We start from the raw sequence: 15,463 nt of genomic DNA, 5'->3' as shown, positions 1-15,463 counted from the left end.
GAGGATCCAAACCTTTATTTATCCGTATTTGTCCAATACGCTGATACTGTTAAAGCTAATGGTGTCACTTCAGAGGCAATTCGACTTCGTCTGTTTCCTTTATCGTTAAGAGATAAAGCTAGAAGATGGCTTCAGTCTCTCCCTTCCAACTCAGTTACCACATGGAACGAGTTGAAGAAAGTCTTCCTTGCCCGATATTTTCCTCCGAGCAAAACAGCTATGTTGAGAGCCCAGATAAATGGATTTAAACAGAAAGATAACGAGTCTCTTTTCGAAGCATGGGAAAGATACAAAGACATGATGAGACTTTGTCCACACCATGGTTTAGAGGACTGGTTAGTAATTCATACCTTCTATAATGGTCTCTTGTACAACACAAGATTAACAATAGACGCCGCCGCAGGTGGTGCACTTATGGATAAACCTTATGCCGATGCTTATCAACTTATCGAAAGCATGGCCCAAAACCATTATCAGTGGGGAAGCGACCGAACAATGGTAGAAAAACCTCAAACGAAAAGTGGCATGTACGAGATAAGTAGCCTTGATCATGTTAATGCAAAAGTGGATGCTCTGGCCCAGAAAATTGAAAGTTTAAATGTATCACCTCCAACCACCGTGGTTGCCGCAACTCAGAATTGCGAAGTCTGTGGAATCCAAGGTCACACTCCTGCAGATTGTCAACTCCTAATAGGAATCCAAGCAGAGCAAGTGAATTATGCTCAAGGAAATCCCTACTCGCACACCTATAACTCAAACTGGAAGAACCATCCTAATTTTTCATATAAGAGTAATAATGCTTTATACGCACCAGGACAAGATCCAAATCAAGCCCCAGCTATACCTCCTGGATATCAAAAGCCGACCCCATCTACACCTAACAATAATGTTCCTAGGAAATCCAACTTAGAAATCATGATGGAGAACTTTATAGCTTCTCAACAGCAAACCAATAAAGATTTCTTAAACCAGAATATACACACTAGCGAACAAATCAAATAACTAGCAAGTAAAGTAGATGCCCTGGCTACCCATAACAAAATGTTGGAAACACAAATATCATAAGTAGCTCAACAACAAGCGCCTACAGCTGCCCCAACTGGTACATTTCCTGGACAGCCCCAACCTAACCCGAAAAGCCACGCTCATGCAATCATACTAAGAAGTGGAACGGAAGTGGAAGGACCAGTAGATCCAAGGATGGAAAACCAAAACTCTAAAAAGTCAATTGAGGAAGAAAGTAAACCTAAGGAAAAGGAAGAAAGTAATAGGGAAACCGTAGAAAAGAAAGAACCCTATGTACCTCCACCACCTTATAAACCACCTATCCCTTACCCTCAAAGGCTTATTAAAACCAAAGATGCGGGCCAATTTAAAAAATTTGTTGACCTACTAAAACAATTAAACGTCACAATTCCGTTTACAGAAGCTATTACGCAGATGCCCTCATATGCTAAGTTCCTAAAAGAAATTCTTTCTAATAAGAGGAAACTTGAAGAGAGCGAAACCGTTACACTCACTGCTGAATGTAGCGCCATAATCCAGAATATGCCTCCAAAACTTAAGGACCCTGGTAGTTTCTCTATACCCTGTCACATAGGAAAATTTGTCATAGATAAGGCTCTATGCGATTTAGGAGTCGGTATCAGTGTTATGCCTTTATCCATATGCAAGAAACTGGAAATGGGAGAATTAAGACCAACTAAGATGTCTGTGCAATTAGCAGATCGTTCCGTTAGATATCCTGTAGGAATTCTTGAAAACGTTCCCGTCCGCATAAGTCAATTCTACATTCCAACTGATTTCATAATTATGGACATTAGAGAAGATGAAGTTACACCCATTATATTGGGAAGACCATTCTTAGCAACCGCCGGTGCTATCATAGACGTAAAACGAGGACGACTCACTTTCGAAGTAGGAGAAGAGAAAATTGAGTTCATTCTTTCCAAGTTTTTGAAAGCACCTGCAATAGAAGATACATGTTACTTCATGGATATCATCGATGAATGCATAAAAGAAACAGAGTTAGAAAATGACAAATTGTCTGACTATCGTGTAGAAGACAAACTCAACCAATGTTTAGCAATAACACCAGACCCTACGCAATGCCTTAAGAAACCAACCCTAGACCTGAAAACACTTCCCAAAAATCTGAGATATGAATTCCTAGACTTAGAACTTGAACGACCAGTAATAGTTAATGCAGACCTAGGAAAACTCGAAACCGAAAAACTCCTACATATCTTAAGAAAATATCCAACCACACTAGGATACAACATCACCGATCTTAAAGGAATAAGTCCTTCTATTTGTATGCACCGCATCATGCTAGAAGAAGACTGTAAAACCTCTAGGGAACATCAGAGGAGACTAAACCCGATCCTGAGTGAGGTAGTGAAGAAGGAAGTAACAAAGTTATTAGAGGCAGGTATCATATATCCTATATCTGATAGCAAATAGGTTAGTCCGGTACACGTAGTACCAAAGAAAGGAGGTATAACAGTTATTGAAAATGAAAAAGGAGAAACTATAACCAAACGAATCGAATCGGGATGGAGAATGTGCATTGACTATAGGAAACTAAACAAAGCAACCCGAAAAGATCATTTCCCTTTACCATTCATTGACTAGATGTTAGAACGATTAGCAAAACATTCTCATTTCTGCTATCTAGACGGTTACTCAGGCTTCTTTCAAATACCAATTCATCCTGATGACCAAGAAAAGACAACATTCACATGTCCTTTTGGCACCTTCGCTTATCGACGAATGCCGTTTGGCTTGTGCAATGCTCCTGCAACCTTCCAAAGGTGCATGATGGCGATATTCGCCGATTTTCTCGAAAACATCATGGAAGTATTTATGGATGACTTTTCCGTATGCGGACAAAGCTTCGAAGAATGTCTTGAAAACCTAGAAAGAGTTCTAGAGCGATGTGTAAAAGTAAACCTAGTACTTAATTGGGAAAAATGTCACTTTATGGTACAAGAAGGAATTGTTTTAGGACACATCATCTCAAATAGAGGAATTGAAGTAGACAAAGCCAAAATAGAGGTAATCGAAAACCTTCAACCTCCGGAAACTGTGAGAGAAGTACGAAGCTTCTTAGGACACGCCGGTTTTTACCGACGATTCATTAAAGACTTCTCTAAAATAACTAAACCTTTAACCGGACTATTGATGAAGGATGCTGAATTCATCTTCGATAATAAATGTTTAGAAGTATTCCAAACGCTTAAACAAGCATTGATCTCCGCACCCATAATGCAGACCCCGGATTGGAATGAACCATTCGAAATAATGTGTGACGCAAGTGATTACGCCGTGGGCGCTGTTTTAGGACAACGAAAGGATAAAAAGCTTCACGTCATATATTACGCAAGTAGAACTCTAGATGAAGCACAAATGAATTACGCCACAACCGAGAAAGAACTCTTAGCAGTAGTGTTTGCACTAGATAAGTTTCGTTCTTACTTGGTCGGAGCTAAAATAATCGTTTACACCGACCACGCTGCTATCAAGTACCTCTTAACAAAAAAGGATGCTAAACCTAGACTCCTAAGGTGGATCCTGTTGCTACAAGAGTTCGATTTGGAAATCAAAGACAAGAAAGGAACTGAAAACGTAGTAGCAGATCACCTCTCTAGACTCGAAAACCTTGAACCGGAAAGAACATCGATCAACGATGATTTCTCGTACGATAAACTTATAGCTACTTTGAAAGAAAATAAAGCTGATAAACAGGTAGAAACCACCTTAGCTATATGTGTTACACCATGGTACGCTGATCTCGTCAATTATTTAGCTGCCAGAATAGTTCCACCTAATTTATCTTACCAACAAAAGAAACGATTCTTCCATGACATAAAACACTATTACTGGGATGACCCTTTACTTTTCAAAAGAGGCCCCGATGGTATTTTCCGTCGGTGTATACCTGAAGAAGAGATAGAAAATATAATCCAACACTGTCACTCCGCTCCTTATGGTGGACATGCAAGTACATCCAAGACCTGCTCCAAAATCCTACAAGCCGGTTTTTATTGGCCAAATATATGGAAGGATGTGCATGCGGCCATCAAAAAATGCGATAGATGTCAACGCACAGGAAAAATATCTAGACGTGACGAGATGCCACAAAAGGGCATTTTGGAAGTAGAGATTTTCGAAGTGTGGGGGATAGATTTCATGGGACCTTTTCCACCTTCTTTCTGTAACAAGTACATACTCGTAGCGGTCGACTACGTATCAAAATGGATTGAAGCTATAGCTTCTCCAACAAACGACACACGAGTAGTAACTAGACTCTTCAAGAATATAATTTTCCCGAGATTTGGTGTCCCAAGAGTAGTAGTCAGTGATGGTGGATCGCATTTCATATCTAAGGTACTCGAAAAACTACTGTTTAAGTATGGCGTAAGGCATAGAGTAGCGACACCTTACCGTCCTCAAACCAGTGGACAAGTGGAGGTGTCTAACAGAGAAATCAAACAAATATTAGAAAAAAAAGTCGCCACCTCAAGGAAAGACTGGTCATTGAAATTACCAAAAGCTTTATGGGCATATCGAACCGCTTACAAAACTCCCATAGGGACAACCCCATTTAAGCTTATTTATGGAAAATCCTGCCACCTCCCGGTAGAATTAGAACATAAGGCCTACTGGGCTATTAAAAATCTAAATTTAAACTATAAGGCCGCTGGTGAAAAGCGAATTCTTGACATAAACGAATTAGAGGAACTTCGACAAGACGCCTACGAAAATGCCAGAATCTACAAAGAAAGAACGAAAAAATGGCATGATAAACGTATATCCAGAAAAATCTTCAAACAAGGCGATATAGTCCTTTTGTTCAACTCTAGACTTAAGTTATTCCCAGGAAAACTACGATCTAGACGGTCAGGTCCTTTCCAAGTCACCAATGTTTTTCCCAGTGGAGCGGTGGAAATTAAAGGAAAATCCATTGAACCGTTTATCATAAACGGGCAGCATCTAAAACATTATCACCATGCAGAGAACATTGAAGATTCACAAGTCTTGCATTTAGACGTAATGCCTTCAGAAGTTATAGGTTATATTTGATAGTTTTTATGTCGAGCTTGCGACATTAAACAAAGCGCTTCGTGGGAGACAACCCACAAAATGTTCTTTATTTTATTTTTATTTCTTCTTTAATTATTCTTCTAAATTTTATTTAGTATTCATTCTTAATTTATTTTAACTTGTAAAATTTTTATTCTTTTCTTCTTTCGGCATTTGGCCAAATCCGGACTAAAACTCTTGTTTTTCCTTTCTCTAGCTAACACTAACCTGATGGGACAAATTGATCGTATGGGTATCAAATTCAGAGGGAAAGCTCAGAAACAAAAGTTTGAGGAACTAGCAGAGAGAGAGATGCTACCTAGTTTGTATGCTGATGATTGGGCAATGACTGCCCTTGGACTAAGAGAGAGTGTCCTGTATTTGCTGAGTCAAATAGGGTGGGAAACCACTCCTATCCGAAGACATTTCGTCACTTACCGGAGACTAATGCTAGAATTCCTTAGTTCTCTGATCTATCTACCCAGCCATGGAAAAGGAACAAGCAGAGGTTTCATCCAGTTCAGAATGTTCAACATGGAGTATCAATTTAACATTCAAGACTTTACCAACCTTTTAGGTTTCCCTACCTCCTTTGATACATTCACAGTGAGCCAAGAAGAAATTTTTGAATATAGAGAACTTGAACACTTTTGGGGAAGCTTAACTGGAAATGACGATCCCGAGGAACATGAGTTTCTTTCTGGAAACATACATAACCCGGCCTTTCGTTATTTCCATAAGATCCTGGTCCACACCTTATTTGGGAAGAAGTCAAACAGTACCTCAGTTTCACGTGATGAACTCTTCATCATATTTTGTGCTTCCCAGAACCGTCCAGTAAATGGTGCCACTTTTATGTTGGCAAATTTTGACCGCCTTATCCAAGATGAACGAGCACCAATTCAAATAGGCGGCTTGATAACCATGATTGGTAATGCTATCGGATTACGTCAACCTATGCTTGACTTAAGCCCTTTTTGTGGCATTGCGACTATGAGTATACCCTTCCTCTTCAACACTATGTTTATAGAAAACCTAGGGTCTGAAGAGTTTGAGCTTATAATTAACAACCAAGTTCTTTGCCTATTCACCTTGCCTAGTCCAAGGACTAGTGTTCATAACCGCAATAACTGGCTCTACAATCTGAACGGAACACCCTCTCCTGCTAGATCTACTGAATCCATCCAGGACTATGAGATTTGTGACGACCAGATTCCTTATGCTGAATCTGACCCTCAGACACCATCTGGTTATTATGATATTGATCCTCCTCCTCAACCTGTCCCGACCGAAGAATCGGCGATACCCGATCTTAGACATCATATGCCCGGAACTAATTATAACACCACCATTCAGGCTTTGATGTCAGAACAGGACGCCCTCAGAGAAGAGTTAGCTAACATGGGACAAGAATTTTTGGGATACATGAACAGTATGACAAATCAGTTCCACGAGTTGCTAAACCGTGTTAACTCCTTTGCTCCTCCGGCCAGAGATCATGCAGATGGATAGAAGTTGTTTTTCTTAGTTACTTAGTTTTAGTTTAGGTTATTCATTAATTTTGTTTCAAAATTATTTTAGTATTTGTTTTTCTTTCGCATGTTTGCTTTTGTCTTCCAATGTTACATTATGATTACTTTATGAAGCTATTGATTTATTTTACTTTATTATGACTTATGCAATATCTATCAATAATGCTCTCTACTGTTGCTACCTACATAACTTATTAAAGATATATATATATATATATATATATATATATATATATATATATATATATATATATATATATATATATATATATATATATATATATATATATATATATATATATATATATATATATATATATATTGTGAAAGTAGAATAGCATGCAAGGAAATTTAAAAGTATCACAATAACAAAATAAAATAAACATATGCATAACAAAATAACAACAATAAAATATAATGATAAAAACAAAGTACGTTGCAAGAATGACTGTGTGACGAGCGTCACACAATCCATTACGGTCGTTACACCAAGTGCCTGTGACGCCCGTAACACCCCTGTCACGAGCGTGACACCTTCAGACTAGGTGAACGTTAGTAACCGTTGGAGACACGACCGTTACACCATCCACTTTTTACCTTCCCCATTTATTCACCCATTTATTCACATTTACCCACATTTATTTACTTTTCAACCACCCCCTTTCCAACTTCCACATATCTTTTCCTATAAATACCCACCATACCTTTCTTCATACACCACAAACCATTCTATAAAATCAATTTCATTTCCCTTCTCCCCTTATTACCTCTTTCAAACCACTTATCGGTATGGCGGGAAACCAAGATTTCGGAAATATCATCTTCCGATCCGAAGATGATAATTATCAAAGGGAGCAGTTCGAGCGTTTCCAACAGCGAGGTGTCATCTCTACCAGGTATCTTGATTTAACTTGTTTACAAGAATTAGGATTACTTCAAGGTATAGAATGGATGCTCTGCCTTGCTGATTTAACCTTTCTATGCACTCATAATCAACCTACCTATCCATCACTCACCTTAGAATTTCTAAGTTCTTATTCGTACAACACTCCTACCGGTGAAGACGAGTACTTAACCGGTACCGCAACCTTCCGCATGTTCAACACCGAGTACTCCCTATCCCAAAACCAATTGAGCACCATGCTACAATTCCCTGTAGAAGGTCAAGTCCACCCTATGATACCTCCGAACTCCCAGTGGCATATAAACGCCTTCGACCTCTTTAGAAAAATTTCCGGTGTGGAAACCAACAACTGGGATGTATTACTTGCTTCGCATATACATAACCCAACCATCCGGTACTTCATCCGCATCCTGCAAAAGACTATTTTTGGTCGACCGAACAACAGCAAAGTCAACGCCAAGGAATTATTTTTCCTCCACTGCGTCTTTGCAGCAGATACACAGGTAAACGCTGCCTCCTTCCTATTTCATCATATCCGCACCCTATGTGCTAGAGACCGTCAACCTTTTGTAATTGGTGGATTAATCACCACCATAGCACTTGGCCTAAATCTTGGGGGTCGACTTCAAAATTTACAAGCTCTCCCACCCCTATTTATGGATATAAGTTATTGTCGGTTCAGCCGCCTAATCAAAAACAGGGTAGGCGAAGGGTATTACCTTATGGTGAACAACCAGGAAGTCCCAAGCGTTGTTTTACCCAACATTGCCCTTACAGACGTCACCAATCCCAACCGCCACATCTATGATCTGAATGCTCCCGAAGCTACCGAGCCTACGCAAGCAAACCCGCCTCCAGACGAGTTTGCAGAAATGGAGCAAGGTGATCAGGTTCCTGCACAACAATCAGTCTCGCTCAACCCTTCCGATAATGCAGCTGGTCCATCCTCACGACGTCGTCGACGACGAAGTCCAGCAACCAACGACGATATCATGGATGCTATCGATGGTATGCAAGCGCAGAATCTCGAAGTGATGCAAATGATGCGCCAGATGCAACAACAACAGGAAGCGAGGAATGCAATAACCGATCAGCAGTTCACTGAGTTACTCAGCAGGTTTGATGATTTGGAAGTACGTCAACGATCACCAGGTCCAAGAACAAGAGGCGGCAGGCAACATTGATTTTAGTTTTTTCTCTCTTTTCTATTTCTTTTATTTTATTTGAAACATTGGGGACAATGTTCCATTTAAGTATGGGGGGGAAAAACCTTGTTCTTTAAATCTTCCCTTTTCAAGTATGTTATCTTTCCCTTTTCAATGTTATTTCCCTTTCTTAAATATATATATATATAAAAAATTATATATATTTATTCTAAATTAAGTCCCTAGTGTGAGAAATTTCTATTATCTATTCCCTCAAATTTTCATGAGCCATAACAAAAATTCAACACACTCAGTAAATATAAAGGTTGCCTATTTCATCAAACTTGAGAAAAATTAAGACAAAAATTATTACCGCCCCAACGCTCTAAACAAACCTCAACATGTTAGATCAGAAAGGTACCTGTTATACAAGTCCCTGAACTTTTAACTTTATAGTAACCCCGAGTAGTTTATACAAGAAGTCAGCACCATTTTAATAGCAAACTACGTGGAGGGCCGATGAATATAAGTGAATGATTCCCAAAATAAATAAATAAATAAATAAATAAATATATATATATATATATATATATATATATATATATATATATATATATATATATATATATCATGAAATGCACTAACTAAGTTAGGTGATCCTTACCAGATCATTTAATCTAAAGGTTGCAGATCATACAAAAACATAATACGAAAGATCCATTATGAGTTGGTTCAGCAGGTATCTGGTGCTGAACTTGGTAGGGCGGACTACGGTCCGATCCCCCGCAATTTGCAATGGACCAAGAAACGAAGTTATCCGACTAATGTACCAGAGCTTCAAGCTAAAAAGGGGATCAGAATCACTAACCGGTCACTCCACTATGTGCGCGAAACGATAAAGGGCTTAATGTGATTTCGCTAGAATGAAAACGGGTGAAATAAGAGAAAAAGAACTAGGCTGGTGATAATAGCATGACTCGAACTGGTTTGCATGAGGTAAGGTTACCGGATGTTGTAACGGCAGTTCTTGATGTCAAGATTAGACTCAGGTTATTTCTAAACAAGGTTTACTTGCAACCTGATACGAATTGATGTGTGTTTTGAAATTTCATCTGGCTAAATTTTTAACAAGTTCTAGACTGTATCTTGCTTGAGGACAAGCAAAGATCTAAGTATGGGGGAGTTTGATAACATGAAATAATATCACATTTTTGGACTCGATTTAATTAAATTATTTTATTATTTGTTTCGATTTATTTCATTTTATTCGATATTACTTGGTATTTTTCCTTTTATTTGTCTCAGGTAACTTATTTGAAGCATAAGTGAAAAAGGAAGAAAAGGAGGTGCAAAAAGAAATGAAGAGAAGCAATTTCACCAAAGCCTAGCCCAAAAATACAAGCCATGAGCGCTGAGCCTGTGACGAGCGTCACACCCTACTACCTTGTGTTACGAGCGTAACACATGGTGTGACGGACGTCACACCATTCTCCTATATTTTTGGGTTCAGAAACGCAACAGAGGCACGTTGAAGCCTATTATTTCGCTTGACTCTTGGAACGTGAGGATTTTACACAGAAAGCTTTGGAAACCGTTACAAAGTAGACTAGTATAAATAGTCACTTCCTTCCAACCCTAAAACCCTCTCTTCTTCGTTCTTTTTTCTCTTCCGGCCGTGCAAGCATACTTTACAGCATTACCTTTTTACAGTTTTTAATTTTATTTGCAATTTTTATTTTCTTTTTCCAGTCAATCTTTTAAGCACTAAATTAATTTTTCACACAATAGTTTCTACACCGAAGACTATTGTGTACCTTTTTACCAGATCTAACCTTACGTTAGATCCTAGAATTTTATTCCTTCGCTTTTATTTTCCTGTCCGATTGAAGAATTCAAGAACAAATCCAACCGGTCTGTGGTGGAGTGTTCAAGATTGCTATTAATTATTCAGGTTCTTTAATTATTGTTTGAGTTTATATATGCCCTGCATTATTGTTTATTTATATTGTTTTCCTGAGATGGATTTATTTAAGCATGATGATTGTTTAGATCTGTTTAGCATGTCCGACTAATTTATTTAGGTATCGGTATGTAAAGTAAGCGGAATGAAGGAATCAAAACTAAGTTGGTTTAATTACGTTTAAAAATAAAATCACTCTTTTTATGGTCTTAATTTACAGCATTAATCCCAAAGTTTTTGTACGAGAGTAAAAGACATAAAGAACTTAAAAGCAATAGAGCGAAAGTTTGAGTTTTTAACTGGACAGTGTAAATTGGACATTAATTCTAGATTAGGGCGAAAGCAATTTTTAGAGTTAATTAAATTCTAATCTTTTTCAAAAAGTATTTTTAAAAGTTAAATGTGAGGACGAGAGTTAAGCATTTGAATTTAATTATATAATCTAAGTCAATAGAGCGAGAGTTTGAGACGAGGGTGTTTAAACGATTAGTATTTTCTTAAAAAGAGTTTCTATAGATTCTATTGTTTTCAAAAAGTGATTTTGGACTTAACTAATAAGTGACAGCTGCGTTAATATAAAGTCATATTCTATTCAACAGAGCGAGAGTTTGAGAAAAGACTTTTAATCAATGGTGTCCACTGAAAAGATTTATTTTAAAACCAAGAAACCAATGAAGACTTGATTCCCTAATTACGACGAACTACATACCGATATCCGCTTAATTGATATTTAACCTAGATCTTATTTTAGTTTTAACTTTTCCCCCAAACAATCAAAGTATCATCCGCCTTAGCTTTACGAAGTAACCTTAGAAAACGGTATATCGATTCATAAGTCCCTGTGGGATCGATATCTTTTAAAACTACGCGATAGAACTGTGCACTTGCAGTTAGTACCCCATTCGACTCATAAAGTCGCGATCATATATAGATTTATATATTTTTATTTTTATTATTATAAACACATATATGTTTATTAATTTTATTGAATCCATCTGTATTAAACTAGTACGCATTTTAATGTAAGTGTTTGTTTATTTCTTAACTCAACAATAATATCCTTTAATTTTTTTAATATTGCCAAAATCTTAAAATGACAGGATAAATTATAATTGATCAATAATATTTTATTAGTGTAGCTTATGGGTTATAAGCTAGTGTTGTAGCAAACTATGTTGAAGTCGAAGAGTTAGTGTAGCTGTCGAAATATGTTAGCTTGTTGTTTAAGTTAGCATGTCGAATTAGGATAGTTTGTTGGGCCAATTATTTAGTATGTTAGTTGAAAGCTAGGGTTTAGTTTTCTTATAAATAGCATACTAGTCATCATTTCTCTATCAGTCCCTGATAATCCTAATTAGAGGGAGAAAGTGGTGTGATTGAGATTCAATTGTAAACATTGTTAGTTAATGTGAAATTGAATCAAGAATCCAGTTTTTATACCACTTTGAGATGTCCTTCTTTTCTCTTATATTCTCTCTTTTATTTTACTTTGTGGTTTTCTTGTGAATTAAGAAATCGATCATACTCTATTTTATGGGCATCGCTTTCACAAAAAATTGGTGCCCTGAGCATGAAGAAGAAGATGTTGTTAACAAAGTATGAGATTCAGAAATTCACCGATGTGGATGATTTTTGTTTTTGGCGCTTGAAGATGCAAGTCCTATTGGTTCAGTAGGGTTTGTTAAAAGCGTTGAAAGGATCAGAGAAGATGGATGCCATTCTAACGGAGAAGGAGAAAACGATGGTGATCGAGAAAGCCCACAATGTCATCATATTGAGCCTTGGTGATAGGGTTCTCTGGCAGGTCTTAAAGGAGAAGACGGTAACGAGTGTACAGAGCAAACAAAGAACACATGAATCCCTTAATTATATCCATGCTGATTTTTTGGGGCCTGGCAGAAATCCTTCACACTCAGGTGAAATATATTTTTTATCCATAGTTAATGATTAATCACGAAAGTTGTGGGTGTTCATTCAAAAAACTAAGGATGGGACTTTTGGAAAATTTAAAATTGGAAGACTCTGGTCGAAAACCAAAGTGGCGGGAAGGTCAAGAGGTTGAGGAACGACAATTGTCTTGAATTTTGCAATGAGGCTTTCGACAACTATTATGTTGTGTTTGGTATTGCAAGGAACATAACTACTGCAAGAACTCCCCAACAAAATGGTTTGACTGAAAGGTTTAATCGAACCATTCTAGAAAGAGTGAGGTCCATGCTGGTTAGTGAGGGATTAAAGAAGGATTTTTGGGCTGAGTTAGTCATGACTGCAACTTACCTGGTAAATAGGTGTCTCTCGACTGCTTTGGGGATAAAAACACTTAAAAAAGTCTGGTCGAGACATCCACCTAATCTCGACAAACTTAGAGTATTTCTCTATGTAGCCTATGCTCATATTAGGCAAGACAAAGTTGAACCTAGAGTTCTGAGATGTATGTTTCTTAGATACCCTAAAGGAGTCAAAAATTATAGGTTGTGGTGCCTAGAGCCAGGTCACATGAGGTGTATCATAAGTCGAGATGTAGTTTTCAATGAAGCTGAAATGACGTTAAAGAAAACTAATGATGATTGTTGACATACAGAGATCTCTGAATAAGAGCTGGAACAGGAAGAGATTCTTGTTGAGGTGGAGCATAATGATGCTGGATTGCATAATGCAGATGAAGTCGAAGAACACGCACATGTTTCTAACGAAGTTGAGGAGACTGGCAATGACTACATGCTGGCAAGAGGCAGGTCGAGAAGAGTCATCAAGCCACCTCAAAGACTTGGTTATGCATATCTCACAACTTTTGCCTTAATTTCTGTAAGTGAGGTCCTTGATTAGGAACCTAGAGATTACAAGGAAGTTGTGAGGAGTCAAAATAAGACTAAATGGGTAAATCCATGAATGATGAGATTAAATTTATTCATGATAATAACACTTGGGATCTGATCAAAAGACCTGCAGCCAGGTTAGTCAGTTGTAAGTGGATTTTCAAGGTTAAGGAAGGAATCAAATGAGTGATGTCAAAGCGATTTAAGGCAAGGTTGGTTGCTAGGGGGTTCATTTAGAAAGAAGGTGTTGATTTCAACGATGTGTTCTCACCTATTATAAAGCACATGTCCATTAGAATGTTGTTAGCTATGGTGGTAAAGTTCAACCTAAAACTTGAACAAATGGATGTGAAGAGAACCTTCTTGTATGGTGATCTAGATGAAACAATCCCGATAAGGCAACCTGAAGGGTATGCATAAAAAGGAAAGGAAGATTATGCGTGCAAGTTGAATAGGTCGTTATATGGCCTGAAAGAATTTCCTCGACAATGGAATAAGAGGTTCGACACGTTTATGGCACATATAGGTTTCACCGGGAGCCAGTTCGACCACTGTGTTTACTTCAGATTTCGACCTGAAAATTCACTTGTTATTTTTTTGCTTTATGTGGATGACATCCTCATAGAAAACAACAATGTCGAGGATGTTATGAAGTTAAAGGCTGAACTCGATAAGAAGTTCAACATGAAGGATTTGGGAGCTGCCTCCAGAATTTTTGAGATTGATATCCGGAGAGATAGAAAATAGTCAAGATTATGCTTATCTCAAGAGACATACCTACTGAAGATTCTCGACAAGTTTGGTATGTCGAATTTAAACCTTGTTGTAACACCTACTAATCCTCAGTTCAAGATGAGTACGACTCAAAGTTCTTGTACTGAAGTTGAAAGATCATATACGAATAACATCCTATATACTAGTATAGTAGGTTCTTTGATTTATGTTATGGTCTGTACGAGGGCAGACACAACGTACGAAATGAGCCTTGTAAGAAAGTATATGGTCAATCTTGGAAAGGCGCATTGACAAACATTAAAGTGGATCCTAAGGTACATAAATGGGTCTCTGAGCAGAGTCATGATATATGGTGGCGCCTGTGGTGATGATAGCAAAGTAGAAATCAAAGGTTTTATCGACTCTGGTTATGCAGGTTGTATGGATTCCAGAAAATCTATTTCTGGATATGCGTTCACTTTGTTTGGCACAACAATTAGTTGGAAAGCAACACTTCAGAAGGTTGTTGCCTTATCAACCACTGAAGCGGAGTATATTGCTCTCACTGAAGTTGTGAAAGAAGCATTTTGGCTTAAATGTTTTGCTAAGGAGATGAAATTTCAAGGTCAAGCAATCACTGCTTAATGTGATAGTCAAAGTGAAATACACTTGTCGAAGAATTCAGCCCATCATGAGCGAATCAAGCACATCGCTGTTAGATTTCATTTCATCAGAGAGATAATCGAGCGTGGAGAAGTCCAAGAGCTAAAGGTTTTGAATAATGATAATGTTGCTAATATGATCACTAAGACATTGTCAAGTTGTAAATTTTTCCACTGTATACAACTGATAGGATTCATGAGGACAACTAGTTAATTTTGTGGTTCAAAGTTTGTTCAAAGGTGGAGATTTGTAGCTTATGTGTTATAAGTTAGTGTTGTAGCAAACTCTGTCGAAGTTGAAGATCTAGCGTAGGTGTCGAAATATGTTAGCTTGTTGCTTAAGTTAGCATATCGAATTGGGTCAGTTTGTTGGGTCAATTATTTAGTATGTTAGTTGAAAGATAGAGTTTAGTTTTCGTATAAATAACATACTAGTCAGCACTTCTCTATCAATCCTGGATAATCCTAATCAGAGGGAAAAAGTGGTGTGGTTGAGATTCAATGGTAAACATTGTTACTTAATCTGAAATTGAATCAATAATCTAGTTTTTATACACCTTTGAATTGTCCTTTTATTCCCTTCTTTTTTTACTTTGTGGTTTTCTTTTGAATCAAGAAACCGATCATACTCTGTTTTCCGGGCAT

At 37.6% G+C, this 15,463-nt stretch overlaps 1 non-coding gene across 1 annotated transcript; it reads right to left on the bottom strand.

Annotated features, from left to right (window-relative positions):
• Window positions 1-219: 219 nt before the first annotated feature.
• On the bottom strand, window positions 220-326 carry LOC127088479 (small nucleolar RNA R71). Its single transcript, XR_007790313.1, has one exon. It is a non-coding gene; the product is annotated as a small nucleolar RNA R71 (small nucleolar RNA).
• Between the last annotated feature and the right edge of the window lie 15,137 nt (window positions 327-15,463).

This window comes from Lathyrus oleraceus, chromosome 5 (assembly GCF_024323335.1).
Source record: "Lathyrus oleraceus cultivar Zhongwan6 chromosome 5, CAAS_Psat_ZW6_1.0, whole genome shotgun sequence".
In the NCBI taxonomy this organism is placed as follows: domain Eukaryota; kingdom Viridiplantae; phylum Streptophyta; class Magnoliopsida; order Fabales; family Fabaceae; genus Lathyrus; species Lathyrus oleraceus.
Note: the sequence above shows the minus strand (reverse complement) of the source record. Positions and strands in the feature narration are given on the sequence as shown.